The sequence below is a fragment of the Quercus robur genome, chromosome 3, assembly GCF_932294415.1.
Source record: "Quercus robur chromosome 3, dhQueRobu3.1, whole genome shotgun sequence".
Lineage (NCBI taxonomy): Eukaryota > Viridiplantae > Streptophyta > Magnoliopsida > Fagales > Fagaceae > Quercus > Quercus robur.
In genome coordinates this window covers 18,206,798-18,225,461 of record NC_065536.1, presented here as the reverse complement: position 1 = coordinate 18,225,461, position 18,664 = coordinate 18,206,798, and the positions used below count along the sequence as shown (strand labels likewise).

Here is an 18,664-nt window from a genome sequence, read left to right as displayed (position 1 = left end):
CAAGCTATTGAAAGACAAATTTAACATCTGCAAATCAATAAGGTTCTCCAATTCTGTAGGGATTAGGCCAGAGAGATTGTTGGAAAAAATATCCAAGCTCTCCAGTTCTGTTAGATTTTCCAGTGACTTTGGTATTGAGTCAGTTATCTTGTTTCTTGCAATGTTGTGACGTTGGTTATTGCAGGAATATTTCTGGATAGCTGGTTTTCAGAAATGTCCATGATGTCAAACTGTCTCAAATGGCCAAATTCGTTGGGCAGAGAACTGCTTAAAGAGTTATTTGCCAACAGCAAAAATTTTAGCTGGGAAGCTAAAAAAATTTGCTTTGGAATGCTTCCATTGAGTGCTGTCCTTGCTAGAACAAGCATCTCTAATCACTGGCATGTTGCTATACTCATGGGAATTCTACCAGATAACCAATTGTTTGTCATGTCGAGCTCATATAACTGTGTAAAATTGCTAAAGATATCCTGAATTTCTCCAGAGAACAAGTTGTCAGTAACCATAACTCTTTCTAGTTTCTGATGTTTTCCAATGGAGTTTGGTATTTTGCCTTTGAAAAAAACTTTTCTCAGTTGATAAGTACACAAGGTTTTGATACTTTTCCAATCTTTGAATAAATGTTGGAGATTGACAGAGAGATTTGCAACAGAAGGGGGAAGTTCATCAGCTGATTGGTTAGAATTCAGATGGATTTCCCTTAGCAGGGTACAGTTTGTAAGGGAATCAAATACTTGGTAATTGAGCTTTGTTGTAGAAGATAAACTGTTCCCACCAAGGAGTAACTGGACAAGGTGTTTCAAGTCACCAAGTAAAGGAATATGCCCGGTGAAATTATTTGAAGAGTTCAATATTTGAAGCGTTGGATAAAGAACTTGGTATTGGTCCTTCAGAAGATTGCATTAGTTTAAAAGAATTAAGTCATATTAAAAATATAAAGTTATTGGGTCTTCTCTTATTTACTAAAAATAAAAGTTAGCCCATGTTTGGATTTGATCCAAATGACGAAAGGTGGTCATTTTTTCTTCGCAAAGAACATGAAGTTTGGTATTACTATTCAACTTAGTCTTACTTGGGTTTATTCAACTTAGAGTGCGTTTGGATTGGGATGAAAACTTCTGCGTTTGCGTTTACGTTTTTTTTTTTTTTTTTTTTTTTCACGCGTTTTTGAGCGTTTTGAGGGTTGCGGCTACTGTTCATGCACTGTTCAATGAACAGTAGCCGCAAACTTTGACTTTTCAAATTTTTTTGGACCAATCACAGCACATCGTGTACTGTTCACGGACCCACAAATTTCACTTTTCAGCAAGTTTTTCATTAAAAATGGGTCCCACGATACTATTCACACATTTAAAAATTATTTTGCTACAGTGTTTTTCAGTTTTCAGTTTCAGTTTTCAGTTTTCAGCTGTATCCAAACGGACCCTTAGTCTTACTTGGGCTGGTTCAGGTTGGGTCTCATTTTGAACTTCAAAATTAGAAGCCCAACTATATTAAAGTCAATTAACCAACACTTGATTTAAGTTAAAAAGCTGAAGCCCATCTTCGTTTTCTTTTTGCGTTAAAAATCTAAATCCCGTGTTTATTGAACTATTTTTTTTTTTTAAGAAAAAAATATTGAACCATAATTAAGAGCATGCTAAATTTAATAAAGCTAAAAATTTGGTGAAATTATTCAATACTTTTTGGAATATTACACATTTCTCTCATTTCAAAGTGAACATTACATATAGGTCTCGTTTATATATAAGACTTACATTTATGTAAGAGTAGAGTGTTGTCTATTAAAGATACTGAACAAAAAAACATGTCCACGATTTTTTTTTTCTCTCTCTTTTCTCTTTCTTCTACAAAATTTGGACTACACATTTGACGCTTTACTATCATATTTACAAATTTGTTTTCTATACTATAATTAAGGTATTAAATGACGATATAACTATTTTTGTTGTTATTGTTATAAGTCTAAGAAGTTAGTAGAATACCAAGAAGAAATATAAAGAAAAATGATTAAAATAAAAGAACAATAAGACCTAGTAAATGTTGTTGATGATGATGATGATGAAAAAAATTCAATAAATAAATAATTTTAGAAGATGATGAATATAATGATAACATTAACTTAGAAGGTTTTTTTTTTTTTTTTTTTTTTTTTTTTAAATAAAATTTTACTTTAGATACAAACTAACTGCTACACACACACACTTAATTACACTCTCACCAAGTTCAGACTCATTACTTAACCCAATGTACGACTACAAAATGGCCTGACTTAGAAGGAATTGAATGGCAAGATGGTGTTATTATTTTGGCTCACAAGGCATGTATTATCACATTTAAATTTAATCAATTTGAATGTGTATGTTCTAAACATATATTAATGGGATTGGTGAATACACTTGAAAAAAAGTGCATGACTGTGTGGTGGGGGGGGGGGGGGGGTTCCAAATTTTGAAATTTAATGGGAATTGTGGTAATTGGTGAATACATATCCTTGGTCTCATGTTTTATATTCCATTTTATGTTTCACCAATTATGGTAAGTCATTTCTTAAAGAAAAAAATTATGGTAAGCCATGCGTTTGATATTTTTCTATTTTAAACTTTGGGTATTTTATATAAAAAAGTTTAATAAATGCTTGTCAAATTGTGATTGGTGAAAAATAAAGTAAAATATAAAAAGTGGGGCAGAATATTTGTATTCGGAAGCGGCTGTCCACATAGTTCAAAGAGCTATTTTTATTTTTTTCAAAAAAAGAAAAAGAAAAAAAAAGAGAGAGATCTGAGTTAGGGACTGGGCTACAAGTCACCAACTATGAAATTCGTATGATAACAGAATTTTTTTTTTTTTTTTTTTTTGAGGATAAATGGCAGATTCGTATGATCATAGATAATACCTTTATTACGCCATTCCCATTCTTATTTCTCTCTCTCAAAAATCCATTCAGAAAAATCTCACTTTAACGCTTACAATTCCTAGTTCATCATATATTTCTTTCTCTTGTTCCTTTTTAAATCTTTTCAACTGTCTATCCAAATCACCATGCCTTTTCCTGTATCCTATTTTTTTCCTAAGTAGTCTTGAGATACTCATGAATATTTTGATTGAAAAAAGAAAAAGAATCACTATTGTGAATTCAACATCTGAAACTACTTATACTGTTTTATACACCCATTTACGAAATTGTAGGACTTCCTTAGGGATTTGACTCTACCTTGGGGTCTTGATGCATGGAAATGCAGCAGTAAAATTATTCACAATTCTATGTGTTGTACTTGGATCTATGCATATGCTACGAGTTTCAAGGCTGTTTAGTCAAGAATCAAATTAGCATTTAGGCCTGCTAAGCTGAATAAGAACTTGACTATCAACGGTAATGAAGATTACTACCATTAATAAAAACTTGACTATAAACGGTAATGAAGATTTGTTGTGGACTCTGTGTTTGTATTGTTTTAGAATATGACAACACTTTTGAACAGAGCAAGAATCTAGAAGGAACAGAGAAAGAAAGAAAATATTGGTGACCAGTGACCACAGCATTTTATTGGTATTTTAATGTATAAAGACACGTGCAGATAAAAAAGAATATTAGAAAAAAGAAAAAGAAAAGAAGAAAGATATTACATCATTTAAGATTTGATTTTCAATAATGGGTTGGGTATCCTCAACCCAGAATGGCAACTCTAACTATGATTTTCATTGATCGTGATGATGCCAAAAAATCAACATTAAATCACATGACGTTACGTGCTCGAAACAATACCTGAAAAAAAAAAAAAAAAAAAAAAAAAAAAAAAAAAAAAAAAAAAAACCCTAACAGAGAGCACCGGTGTGATGCCGGCTAAATACCCTCCGAATGTCAAGTTAGAACTTCTCACAACTTTAGAATACCAGAGCTAGGGTGAATTATGCGTACTTTGGTTAGTGAGGGTATTGGGACTTTTATAGTAGTAGAGGGTTGACATCTTTTCCTTATAGGAGTCCTTACGAGCGTATTTTACGGAACCCTGTAGGAGTATTTCTAAGTGTGGGGCACAAGATATTTCCTTACATACGCATGAGTGGAGGCCAAGTTTAGGTTACGTCAGGACCGTCAGTCTCATGCATACCCTTCAGCTTAATGTCGTTAGCTTTCCATCTTCAACCTAGGTTGACCCCGTCAGTATGAAGTCATAGACTCCATACTGTTGCCATGTGTTAGTGGATACAAGGCCAACGGGTTTGTCTGGAACGTCGCTCTACGCCTTTATATCAATGAGTATATTTACAATATTACCCTTATCAGATCGGGACTAAGATTTGATTCTCAATAATAGGTTTGGGTATCCTCAACCCAGAATGGCAACTCTGACTATGACTTTCCAATTAGTATTTCTCAGCCTCCACGTTTGGGCCACCCAGTCGCCAACTACGAAATTGCAATCTCTAAAATGTGAATCGAACTACCAACAGTATTTGCACAATAACAGACTATCATATTCTTATTGGCCTCACAAGAACAAAAATTCAATTCCTTTACTCTGCCATTTACATTCTCTCTCTCTTTCTCTCTCTCTCTCTCTCTCAAATCCATTCAGAAATATCTCACTTTTACTCTTACCATTCCAATTTCATCACATCTTTCTTTCTCCTCTTCCTTTAAAATCTTTTCAACTGTCTATCCTAATCACTATGGCTTTTTTGACTAACAAAGGAGACTCCTCTTCCACTTTCTTTCATAGATGCAGATATGATGTGTTTTTGAGTTTTAGAGGTGAAGATACCCGCAATGGTTTTACGAGTTATTTGAATGACACTTTGCGTGATAGAGGTATTAACACCTTCGTGGATGATGAGCTCCTAAGGGGAGAAGAAATTTCTGTAGAACTTCTCAAAGCCATTGAAAGTTCAAGGATTTCGATAATTGTATTCTCTAAAAATTATGCATTTTCTACTTGGTGTTTGGATGAACTTGTCAAAATTATTGAGTGTAAGAAAAAAAGGCCAAATTGTGCAACCAATCTTTTTCAAGGTGGATCAATTAGAAGTACGTAACCAAAATGGAAACTTTGGAGAAGTTTTGACAAAACACAAAGAAAGATTCAAGAATAACATGAAGAAGGTGTAGGAATGGAGGATAGTGCTACATGAAGCAGGCAATATATCTGGTTGACATTACAAAAATGAGTATGTATTTAATGACAACTTTTTATTTTTATTTTTTATATCACCAATAAATTTTTCCGTTAAAAAAAAAAACTCTCAAGCTTTATTGTTTGTGTTCTTAGACGGTTTTTTTTTTTTTGGTTGTTGAAAGTATAAAAGTATTATATTTTGTTCATATTTCTGAAAAGTGAGCATTTTTTATTTATTTATTTAGAATACTAAGTATTTTAACACACACATACGGGGAGAGGAAAGAAGGCCTTCAAGAAAGTGACAGTGGTGTATATCCAAAAAAGCCTAGTTAGGAAATGGAAGAGTATATGATCAATAATCTTTGTCATCAAGTAATTAGAAAGTGTAGTATGAAATTTGGTTTTTTAAAAAAGCAAAGTGTTTTGTAAAAACTGTCAAAAATTGTTTTTTTAAAAAGTTTAGTATTTGGCTAGCACTTATAAAAGTGGCAGTTTGAGTTGTAAATTACCAAAAATGACAGTATATATATATATATATATATATATATATATATAAAGAGAAGTTGTCATGTTAATTACCTCCTTAATAATAATAATAATAATAATAATAATAATAATAATTATTATTATTATTATTATTATTATTATTATTATTATTATTATTAATGACTTCTCAATAGTAATTGACCCTTTTAATTTTTCTTAGAATGGAATACACCATCATTATCTTAAAATTTAATAATTTTAGTTGTATAAATCTTTGCAATAAGTTTTTATTGAGACTTATATTTTTCTTTTTGTAATTATTATACTCATCTATATATATCTAAAAGCTGAAGCGTAGCAATTAATGTTGCTACGCTCCTGTTGAGCCACATCATTGTCCATGTCATCTTTTTATTTGTTTTTTATTTTCCTTTTTTTTTTTTTTTTTTTTTTGCTTCCCTTTTTTTTTTAAATTGTGCAAAACATATGATGACTATATATATTCTCATGACTTTACACATTCTAAATAGTCTCAACTCTTTTGCATTAAATTATGCTTCCTTTTATTTATTTATTTATTTTTTTTTTTTTTGCTTCCCTTTTTTTTAAATTGTGCAAAACATACGATGACTTTATATATTCTCATGACTTTACACATTCTAAATAGTCTCAACTCTTTTGCATTAAATTATGCTCTCCTCCTATTACTCAAAAGCTTCTTTAAAAAAAAAAATCCCCTCAACTATCCATTGAATGTTTTCCTATTTTTCATCTTCCTCATTTTTTTTGGATAACCTCTTCATAATGACTGATCTAACCGCAACCCACTCACCTTCCCCAATTACTCCATTAAACCCAACCGGCTAACTATTCGAATTCACAATTAACAATCCTCCTTAGTCTCTCTCTCCATCAAACAAATAGATAACATCACCCCACTTTTCCACTACCTTATTAAATCCATTTTAACATCAATTCAATAGTACTTCAATTCTTTGATCTCAACTCCTATTCTCCCCCTATTGATTTGTTTTCCATATAAATTGCTATTGCTCCCTCTCCACTTCTACAAATGCTATAAAAACACCATTGGACTCGGTAATGCTACGGTTTTTTTTGCTTTTCTTCAATCGACCAGGTAACCAATCTGTCTCTCATACTATCTCCTTTTTCTCTATTTACCAAAACCCAAACTACTAAGACCCAATTTGTGTTTCATGCTCTTGATTACTCCGTTGTCCATCTAATTTAATCTGTTGAGAAAACCGGAGAACTAGACAATGCAAAAGCAAAAGAGACATATTGATGAAACTGCAAAGATAAAACGATCAATCTTTAGGCTTGATTTTTTGTCAGTAATTTTTCTCCTTTTTGTCAATACAAACTCTTTAATTGTCACCCATTTGTTTGTTTATCCCATGTGGAATGTCAAACAATTTTGCTTTTTTGGTTATTGTTGCATGACATATATTTGGATGAAATTTCTCTTAGATGTGTGGTATGAAATGTCTCTTAGATAAAGTTTTAAGACATGAATCTTGAAAATTTTGATGTTATGAAAGGAGCAGGTTATCAATGGGGAGTATACCTTTGAACACTATTTCTAAACTTGAGCACCATTCTCTTAATGGATGTCTCCACAATTGAGCTTCAAATGTTTTTGTGGCTCCTAATGGTTGGGAGAGGTTTCTTAAGTTTATGTCCATGAATGCCATTTACATATTGCATGAATTACAGCTCCTTATGGTGAGGATTTTGATTTTAATGTTTGTGTTTTTATTGTTCACATTTGCATATGCACTTTCTTTTGTAAGTAATTGCAAGCATAAGATTGAAGGGGAAAAAGACTTTCTTTGTTAGTCGTAGAAATAAGATGTTCGATGTGGGTATGCGGGTTTGCATTGTTGATTGTTGTAAAACTATACTTTACACTTTTTTTATATAATTTTATAGACATGACTTGAAAAGCTAAAAAATCTAGAAATGTTTCTAAGTATAAAAATAACAAATCACCAAACAAAAAAAAGAGAGTTATTAATTCATAATCCAATGTTACTTTGAAACTAATTTATAAATATTTTGTTGTTGGAAACAATCAAGCTCAATCGGTTATTGAAGCTCACAAATTTTTACTTTGAAGAGCCTTCACTTAGAAAACTATTTGACATTTTGGAGCTAATAGAGACGCCACCACTAAATATGGACTCATAATTGCTTAATTTTATGGGATGCAGATGGAAATTAACACTATTTTATTTAGCCCATCATTACTGTCAAATTTCTTGATGTTGATATGAAGCAAATTGATAATGAAAAATTTCCGCATTTCTTTAATATATGAACAAAATGGTGGATTCATACATATTTGTAGAGTATAGGAAAAGTCATAAAATCTTCAATGTAGCTATTTTGTTATTGTTGCATCCCATGTGATTGGTAAAATAGCTTTTAGATTTCTTATATTTTATTCTCAAAACTGTATATATTTTACTTTTGGTCATTCTATTACAAATAATCAACATCTCTACCATCAAATTTCTTATTGATTTAAGCTTTCTTGGTAAGCTTCTAATTTACTTAGCTGATCATCTTTAGGAAAAGACCAAAAGGAGAATAAGATTAAATATAATTTACTTGAGAACATCATTATGCTATTAATGTTTTTATGTATAAATACTTGAGTAACTGGATTGTTTTTTTGTTGGCACTTATTATTATTCCAATTATCCTTATATCTAGATCCCTTATATTAATTTTTGGGAGTTCAAAGTGATAGCCTAGCAATAATGACATCCTTTGTGGTGTCTCATTATTTACTTAAATATTACATATATGCAATGCTTATTTCATTTAATATTTTTGAATTAATATTTTATTATTATTTATTTTCCCCTTTTAGTCTCCTTGCAAGCCTTGAAATTGCACAAATTCTATTTTAACAATCAGCACCAGATTAAGCTTATGTTATGGGAACAACAAATGCAATGCCTACGGTGCCCCCACTTTTGCCCAATTAAGCACTACACCACATAAGCTTCTCAACAGTTTTGGTTTTTATGATGAAGTCTTTGGTATTTGTAATGCAAGCCTAAATGGAGAATAAACTTTTAGATACCATGAACAATAATGTATTGAAGAGTTTTGTATAACTACTCGACAATCACTATAGTTCGTATATGCCAATGCCATCTTCATTCTAAAAAGTGAGAAACCAGGAAAATCAAAGAGAAAACTCACATGGTTGACGGTGATTAAATATTCCGTGATTAATTCCTCTTGGTTGAACATGTACACTCCCTAGAAAAAATAAATATCTTTATCTCACAATGTTGAAGACAATCTACTAGAATTCTCTATCATATGATACTCTCTAAAGATCTTATTAGTTGCATAAATGGTAATTATGGTTTAAGAGACAAGATCAACAAAACAGGGGTTTTATATGACTATACTTAAATGACTCTGCAATGCCATGATGGATGTGTTGGTCTTATTTTACCATATAATCCAAGTAATCATGTAAGTTATGAATTTAAAGGGCTATATACCGTGGGATTTGTTCCTATGTTGTAATTGAAAACCCAATTTCAAATAATACAAACTGAATTTTTAAAAATATACAATATATAATATATAATATATTAATTTAATAAAGTTTGAATAAAAAATTATGATATCAAATTTTCCCACGCATTGCGTGGGTCTGCGACTAGTTATTATTAATAACAACAACTCTTTTCAAATTATTTTTTTCCTGAAAGCAAATTGTTAATGGTAGATAAAATAATAATAATGTCAGTAGTAGGTCTAGATGAGAACCAATAACAACTTGTTATGAAAACTTTTTTATGAAATTGTTATGAAAATATTGTGTAAATAGCACTATTTTTTTTTCTAAAGAAAAATAGCACAAATTCAAAAATTTTAGGGACACAATAAAATATCACAATATTTTCATAGTATTCTTTGTTTTTAGTTCTGATCAATCCTAGTCTAATATTTTGTTAATTTATTTAAGGATAAATTACAAATTACACCCCTAAAGTTTGGAGGTGTTTGAATTATATACCCTGAAGTTTCAGAATTTGGATTTTATCCTTTGAAGTTTTAGAATTTGGATTTTACCCCCTGAAGTTTGAGAGTATTTGGATTTTACACCCTAACATTTCAGAATTTGAATTTTACCTCTCAAATTTAGAGGTGTTTAGATTTTACTCCCTAAATTTTGGGGGTGTTTGAATTTTACACCCTAAAATCCAAATTCTGAAATGTCAAGATGTAAAATTCAAACACCCCCAAACTTTGGGAGGGGAGAGTAATTCCAAATTCTGAAACTTTATGGTGTAAAATGCAAACACTCCCATCCAAATTTTAGGGGTGTTTAAATTTTACTCACTAAAGTTTGGAGGTATTTGGATTTTATACCTTAAAATCCAAATTCTAAAATATCAAGATGTAAAATTCAAACACTTCCAAACTTTGGGATGGGTAATTCTAAATTCTGAAACTTCAGGTGTAAAATGCAAACACTCCCACCAAAACTTTATATATTTGTAATTTGTAAAATCCAAACACTCCCACCCAAATTTTAGGGATGTAATTTGTAATTTATTCTATATTTAATTTTCTTTTGACATATGAAATATTTGACACCTCAACGGTTGTGAAATATGTTGTGATAATTTGTTGTGTTTTAATACAATTGTAATTTTTATTTTTATAAATCTACTTACATGATGAGACACATATCCCACTCAACTCACTTTTTTTTATTATTTATTTATTTATTTTCATCCACCCGTTTCTTCCAGTTCTCCATCAATTATCTTTTTTTTTTTTTTTTTCCTCCTCCCAACATATCTCTTCCTCAGCTCTTCTTCTTCACCCAAATGACAAGAAGAAGAAGAAAAGAGATACATAAGACATAAAATATATAAATAAAAATGAGAGAAGCCCGAAGAAGAAGAAGAAGAAGAAGAAGCACAGAGGAGAGGAAATTTAGTGGCAGCAAAGGGAGCCCCGTAGATTTGCTCTAGTTTTGGGACTACACCATAGATTTGTGAGATCTCTGGTTATGGGGCTGCACCGTGTAATCTGTCTTTTAAGTAAAAGGGTTAAAATTGGATTTTAAGGAAAAATAGTGGGTAATTTGGGAAATTGGCTGAACCTTCCAATGGTAATATTGCAAACACGCTTGTGGCCTTTTGCAATTGCAGCTCCCTTGCTGCCACACGATCTTGTGCGTCTCCTCTGTATTAGGAAAAAAAAAGACTTTTTTACAAAGCGTGTTTGCAATACGTTACCAAACACGTAGTTTGGATTTTCAATAGGAAAAAGTGGAACCACCTAGGTGATAAATTTTAGGGCTTTTTAATATTTAAATATCATTTATTCAAATTTTGATATTATATAATTTTTTTTGTTTCAGAAACCATTCTTGTTTTTTGAAATGCAAATGTCAATTAAATTTTTGTGTCAAAAGTATTATAAACATCTCTGTTATAAGTTGTTAAGAAAATTGATTTTCAATTATTATTAAGTACACACGTAACAAACTTTTTTGGTCAAATTGTTTAGGGTTAGGTCTAGTGCTGTCTGCCGTGCCCACAAATATAATGTTTAGAAACTTCCCAAAAAATTCTTAATAAATTCATTCAAGCTAGTATTATAAGTGGATATTGAAGAAGTTTGTTTCATTACTACATAAGCAGATCTTCCACGCGTCTTTGAACTAAAAGCCTAAAATTGATTTCACAGCTGAAGAAGAAAAGGGTTCATAATTTCATACTTAATTTTATTCTTAGATCTATAAATTTCATGTTTCTCAAAAAAAAAAAAAAAAAAAAATCTATAAATTTCATGCCACTTACTTGTATTAACAATATTTCAGTCATGGTACACAATATTAAATTTTGAATTTAGTTCATGTACATATATATTCTATTTTCTAACATGTTTTTAATGCTTTGTAATTGGCAGCTATCCTCAACATAGATTTATCCAAGAGATTTCTGAAGAGATCTCATGTATTAAATTAAATTGTACACAATTATTTGTTGTTAAATACCCTATTGGAATAGATTCTCTTGTAGAGGAAATAGTAAAGTGGCATTTAGATATTGAGTCAAATGATGTTTGCATGATAGTGATCCATGGCCTTCCAGGAATATGAAAGACATCAATTGCAAAAGCTATTTTTAACTAGTTGCATATCATTTTGAAGGAAGTTGCTTTCTAGAAGATGTTAGAGAAAAGTCAAGAACAAACAATGGCGTAATTCAATTACAAGAGATACTTTATTTTGAGATCTCAGGGGATCGAAATTTGAAGATGCATGGCGTATTTAAAAGAATCATTGTGATAATGGACATGCTTCACCACAAAAGAATTCTTTTAATTCTTGATGATGTGGACAAAGTAGTTCAAGTAAAAAATTTGCTTGGAAAATGCAATTGGTTTGCTTCTGGACTTAGAATTATTATCACAACAAGAGACAAAATGTTATTGTCTACCCTTCAAGAAGATTGTCATTTAACCTACTATAGCTACAAGGTCAAGGAATTAGATGAACATGAATCTCGTGAACTCTTTTGTCAAAATGCATTCAAAAGAAACAAGCCTAAGGAAGATTATTTCGAACTCGTAAACCTATTTATAAGTTATGCCAAAGGTCTTCCATTAGCTTTAAAAATAATAGGTTCTGATTTGTATCAAAGAGATATTCGTTGTTGGAAAAGTGTACTAGATAAGTATAAAAGAATTCTTAATCCAGATATTCAAGAAGTGCTCAAAATAAGTTATGATGGATTAGACAAAGCTTAATGAGATATTTTCCTTGATATAGCATGTTTCCTTAAAGGATTACGCATGGAAGTTGCCGTAAATATATTACAAAGTTGCAATTCGCATGACCCATTTAATGATATTCAAAGACTTATAGATAAGTCTCTCATAGTTGTTAATGCTAAAAATAACAAATTATCAATGCATGACTTGATACAACAGATGGGTTGGGAAATTGCTCAACACGAATCAGAAGTGTCAAAGAAGAATAGAAGGCTATTGTGTTATGGGGTTGCTCTCGAAGTATATACTGCAAATATGGTACAAATCATTTTGATTTATCTATTCCCTTGTTTCTCGAGGCATAAGTAGTGAATATTTTTCTCATTTCTTTTTTAATTTTTTAGTGGTGAAGAAAATATAAGTTTATCCACATTTATTTTCTTTACAATTTAATAATTGTAAATTTTGTTATGTAATGTAATTAATGAAATTCCCTGATATTGGGCAAAGAACGGAAAGATTAGCTCTGCCTTCATCAATTGGAAATCTCACTAGCCTTCGTACGTTATGCATGGGTTCTAAAAATCTTAAACATCTTCCAAGTAACATCTCTGAGTTACAAAATCTTAGGAACCTCTATATTTATAAGTGTGAAAATTTCACGAAGGCCTTCGATACTCCTAATTGCTTCCCCAAATTAAAACTTTTGATTTCTTTGGTACAGCAACACTACTACCCTCCCTAGCATCGCTAACATATTTCCTCAATTAAAGACCTTTGATCTCCACGGCTACTGGAGTCTGCAGAAAATTCCAAGACTTCCATCATGTATACATACTGTATTTATAACAAGATGCAATTCGCTGGATTCACAATCTAGAATAAGATTATTGAGTCAGGTTCATCTCTTTTTCTCAATTCAAAGTTTTAAAAAGATGCAATTTTGGTTAACTTTCCCAATTATATTACTAGATTTGCTTAACTGTAGTTTCTTTAATTTGCTAATTGCATGCAGTTTGAAGAAAAGGTTGGGCTTCCACGGAATATTGTATGTTCAAGGGGATTATCGCTTCAAGACTACCCATCTGAAACGGACTTTGCTCATAAAATGGAGTCTTCATTTAAACTTGATGGTGGTGGATACAAGCTTGTACTTCCAGGAACTAAAATTCCAATTTATTTCAACCATAGAAGTGTTTGAAGTTCCGTATCATTCTTGACCGATCAGAAATCTCTAATATTTGTTCTAAGAAATCTCTAATATTTGTGAAGGATACTGTGCTAAGAAATCAAATTGGATGGGGTACTATTTCATTGCCTCTTTAAGGAAAAAACCTATGTTACCTTGATCTTGTTTAATGTAAGGGTGCCTGTTTTGTCAGTGCAGATTGTTATGTTTAACCCAGTGTCTCACAGGCAAGGAGGTGCCGAGGCAAGCATGATCATCCATCATGCATTTCAGAGAATAAGCCAAAGCAGAGTAATAGCCAGAGGCATACCTAAAATTGCCACCACCACAATTGTGACAAATGGAGAGACAACACCAACAGGTGCGTTGGGAGAGACAACACCAACAGGTGCGTTGAAATATGTTGGTGCTGAAAATCCCTAATTATGTCAACCACAATGTCTCTACTTTATGCATTTCATTGATTTCTTGAAGTTATGGACAGCAAAAACAGCAACAATCAGAATGTCAGCAACAATAATACTCCCACCATGACACTACCCATCTTTCCAGCCATGCTGTTCGATACCAAAGGCCAAGAGAGTATGGAGACTTTCAAAGACATAACAGGGGTGTCCTAATCTGCTTTAAAGAGTTCACTGTATAAGCCTTTTGCAGGTGCCTTTTCGTACTGATTGGCACCGACATAATATTATGGCAATAGATTATGGTTGAAATTTTGCTAAAGTGTTTGCTCTATTTTCAAAAAATCTACGACTTCCTTTGTTTGTGAGCTGTGAGAATGGGTCAATATTTAACACCTGTTTTGTATGCCCTGTTTGCAATCCTGCCACTTGCTCAGCAAAACCAACCTATGCTCATCAATAGAATATTTATAATTCTGTTAATGAAAGTTTACAATTGAAAGTGTTATATGTTATTAAAGTTGAAGATGTGCAGTTGCAATCCTTCCTCTTCTTGTGCGTAATTGAATTGGCGAAGATGTAAAAATATTTATATGTACTTCATCCATTAAAATAATGCAGATTATTCCGATTTCTTCATATCTCATTTTCCTCTTTTAACTTCTTCCTTTTTCTACATTACTGAATTGAGTTGAACTAAAAGTTCTCATGCAGGAAGCCTTTGCCTGTGACCATATAGTTTTTTTTTTTTTTTGTTTTCCTTCCTAGTTTTGAGATACTCATGAATATTTTCATTGAAAAAAAAAAAAATACTAAAGTGAAATTAAACATCTGAAAGTACTTGTACACCAATTTACAAAATTGTATGACTGCCTTTGGGATTTGACACTACCTTGGAGTCTTGATGCATGGAAATGTAGCAGTAAAGATATTCACAAGTCCATGTGGTTTACTTGGATCTATGCTTTATGCTTTCAGTTTCAAGGCTGTTTAGTCAAGAACCAAATTAGCATTTAGGGAAGCATGAAACTTGTGATAGAGATAGAGATAAATGACTGTCAACTTAAACAGCACAAATGGCACTGCATTCCTACTAAAGCTAAGAGCCATGCGACACCGTTTCATTAAATGAAAGAATGACTTAAGAGAACAATGCCATTTCAGTCTTGGATATTAATTAACTTACAACATGCGAGATCCAAGTGTACTAACTAACTCTAAGATTACTATTTCTGTCTCGAATAGTTTGTTAGATCTGTAACTGACTGTAATCCTGTAAATGACTATATAAGCATGAATTTAACACATAGTTTCTGAGATAATACAATCATTTAGATATTTTCTTTTATATCTCTCTATTCCTTCGTTGAATCTCACATGGTAGTAGAGCCTTTAGAATTCTCTTTGGTGGTTGAAATCAACAATGCTAGTGAAGTTTGGAATACTTTGGAGCAACGATTTACTTCAACTTCAAGGGCTAATATCTTGAATCTGAAGATTGAACTACGAAGTATCAAGAAAGGCACTGACACTATCAATGGATTCTTACAGAGAATCAATGTTGCAAGAGCTCGATTACTAGCGGTTGGTGTTACATTATATAACGAAGAGTTACTTAGCATAGTCCTCAGAGGCTTGCCTAAGGAGTATGCTCACTTGTTTTCTGCAATCAGGACTTGGAGTTAATCAATTTCATATGAAAAAACTCTGATTAAAAACACTAATGGAAATTTACATTCTATGGCAACGTATGCCTCATCAAACCAGAAGCAGAATGTGAATCATTCACAGGTGCAGATGTATCTGAATTCAGGAGGAAATTGAGGTCAAGCAAGAAATTCACATAACTATGGTAGAGGAGGAAGTTTCATGTAGGTAATGCCTCTCTTAGCACTAAATACCACAATTTCCAACTTAGAAATGTGTTATATGTTCCTAGTATTGCTTCAAATCTACTATTAGTTCACAAATTATACTTGCACAACAATTATCATTTTAATGCTTATAAATTCCAATGTCAGGATATTCTGACAGGAAAATCCTATACTAGGGTTTGAGTGAAGATGGAGTCTATCAAATCTACTCCAAAACCTTAGCATCAACTGCATCTTCATCACCTTCACATCTGGATACATATCCTGGTTCATCTACCAAATCAAAGAATCGAAATATGCAGCTTTGTGTAAATTCCGTAAATAGGTTTCTTTAGAAAAAGTCTTCCAAACCTTTAGAATTAATACACACTGATGTATGTGGTCCAGCTCCAATACAATTATCAATAGTTTTAAATACCATCTTGTACCTGTTGATGATTTCACCAAGTTTGCTTGGATTTTCTTGTTGAAATTGAAATCTAATTTCCTATCTTCTTTCAAACATTTTACAGGCACCATTGAAAATCTTCTTGATCATATAATCAAAATTCTTAGATCTGAATTGTGGGGCTGAATTCACTTTCAATGTCTTTAATGAATTTTTCTCTAATCATGGTATTACTCATCAATTATCTTGCCCTCACACACCCCAACAAAATGGAGTGGCCAAAAGGAAAAATAGGCATCTTGTTGTGTGTGCTTTGACTGTGCTTTTGCACTCAAAATTACTTGTCACTTATTGGGCATATGCTATTTCTACTGTTTTGCATCTCATTAACAGACTACCCACTCCTTTACTCCGTAATCTTTCACCTTGGGAGCTCCTCTTTTCATTCCAAACTAGATTTATTACACTTGAAATTTTTTAGGTGTACTTGTTTTCCTCTTCTTAAGCCATATAATACCCAAAAATTTCAACCTCACTCTTCTTCTTTTGTATTTTTAGGTTACCCTCTCTACTCAAAAGATATGTCTTGAAATTCACTCTCACAGAATTTATGTTACCAGGCATGTTTTATTTAATCAAAATGATTTTCTGCATTAACACAACTTTCATCCTCACAATCCAGTGCTCCTCCCTCAAATTCTCCCTCACCTACTATTTGGCTTACTTTTTTTTTGCACTCTTTTTCTCAAACAATTCTTCAGCCCTCTACTCAATCTAATTCCACTGCACAATCCTCTTCTACTCTACCTTTACTGAAACCTTTACCTTTACCTTCAGTTTCCCTAGTTTCTACAGAAACTAGTTCTCAACATGCCTATCCTTCTCCACCAGCCACTTTGGCACCAGATATTTCCCCACCAGAACCTTCTTATACATACTACATCCTTGTTTGTCACAAACACACATCCTATGATAACTTGATTACTATACCACAGAACCTCCCTCATATAAAATTGCACCTATGAATGAAGAATATGATGTCCTTACAAAAATTGCACCTTCTTGCATTCACACATTTTAGCAAATATTCGCATAAAAAATTTCTGAACTGTCTCAAAATGGGGGATTGATAAAGAAAATGGAATTGAAAAAATTTGACATATGATCAAATTAACTGGACATTAAAGAGACTCTCATATCAATTTTCTGTTCTAATCATAAGAATTTATAGCTTCAAACAGCTTGAGAAATAAACATAAATGCACAATATAGTTTTAATGCGATGCTTCAGAATCCAATAGAACATCTTTTAATCTCTTGCAACTTGGATAAGGCTTCTCTCATAGAAAAACGTTCTTTCAATGAATGAGCAGCACAAGACAGTCCAACTCTCACCATAGAAGCCACACACTCATCACCTCTGAAAGCAATGTTGTTTTTGTTCTTGCTGCTGCTATCTTCACAGAAGAATAATTGGTACTACCAAAAAAGGTTCATTATCCTTGAAAAGCCTTGGATCAGCAATATCCATGATTTTACTCTCATGCACTTTGGAGATGAGCTTGTTTATGCTTAAACCTTCCGGGAAAATCCCATCTGTGGGCTTCTTGGCAATGATCATCCTCAGCAGCAGTATCCCAAAACTATAGACATCCCCACTTGTTGAAGCCTTTCCACCCAAGCTATACTCTACAACAGAATTTCAGGATATTAGGATCAAGTATTTCCAACCAAAAAAGATAAAAGCTTGAGGAAAAAATGCGGAAACATAGGGTGTTAATTTTTTTACTAATATGTTCTTTGGGATCAAATGTAGCAAAAGAGGTAGAGTAGAACATTGTTTGAACTGTGAATGTAATCACTAAATCCTTTTTAAGTTTCATAAAATAAGATCCACAACATACCTGGAGCAATGTAACCAATTGAGCCTTTTAGTCAAATTATGCCACTCCCATTCTGTGATGAATTATGGGAGAGAAACCTTGCTAACCCGAAATCTCCTACATGAGCAGTCATATCTTCATCTAAAAGCACATTTCCAGGTTTCAAATCGCAATGGACTACAGGTGGGTCACAATCATGATGTAGGTATCTAATTCAGAATCTACATCAATGGCAATATTTAGTCTCTGGGTCAAATGTGCCGAGCTAATTGTTTCCCTGGAGAGAATCCCAGCTGATGTTGGTAAAGACACCATTTTTCGGTACTTCTCCTTCCAAGCTATTGAAAGACAAATTTAACATCTACAAAGCATTAAGGTTCTCCAATTCTGTAGGCATTAGGCCAGAGAGATTGTTGGAAGAAAGATCTAATCTCTCAGGTGCTACTAGATTTTCCAGTGACTTTGGTATTGAGCCAGTTATCTAGTTTCTTGCAATGTTGAGACGTTGCAAAATTGAGTATTTCTCGGTTATTG

At 32.4% G+C, this 18,664-nt stretch overlaps 1 protein-coding gene and 1 pseudogene across 1 annotated transcript in view; one reads left to right on the top strand and one right to left on the bottom strand.

Annotated features, from left to right (window-relative positions):
- Positions 1–939, top strand: part of LOC126717348 (disease resistance protein RML1B-like) — a 30,628-nt gene extending 29,689 nt beyond the window's left edge. Inside the window, exon 10 of the mRNA XM_050419003.1 lies at positions 185–939. The gene's annotated coding sequence lies outside the window, so the exon portion shown is untranslated. The remainder of the gene's footprint in view (positions 1–184) is intronic.
- A 16,552-nt stretch (positions 940–17,491) lies between these two features.
- LOC126719349 (receptor kinase-like protein Xa21) lies at positions 17,492–18,344 on the bottom strand (annotated as a pseudogene).
- Positions 18,345–18,664: the final 320 nt, after the last annotated feature.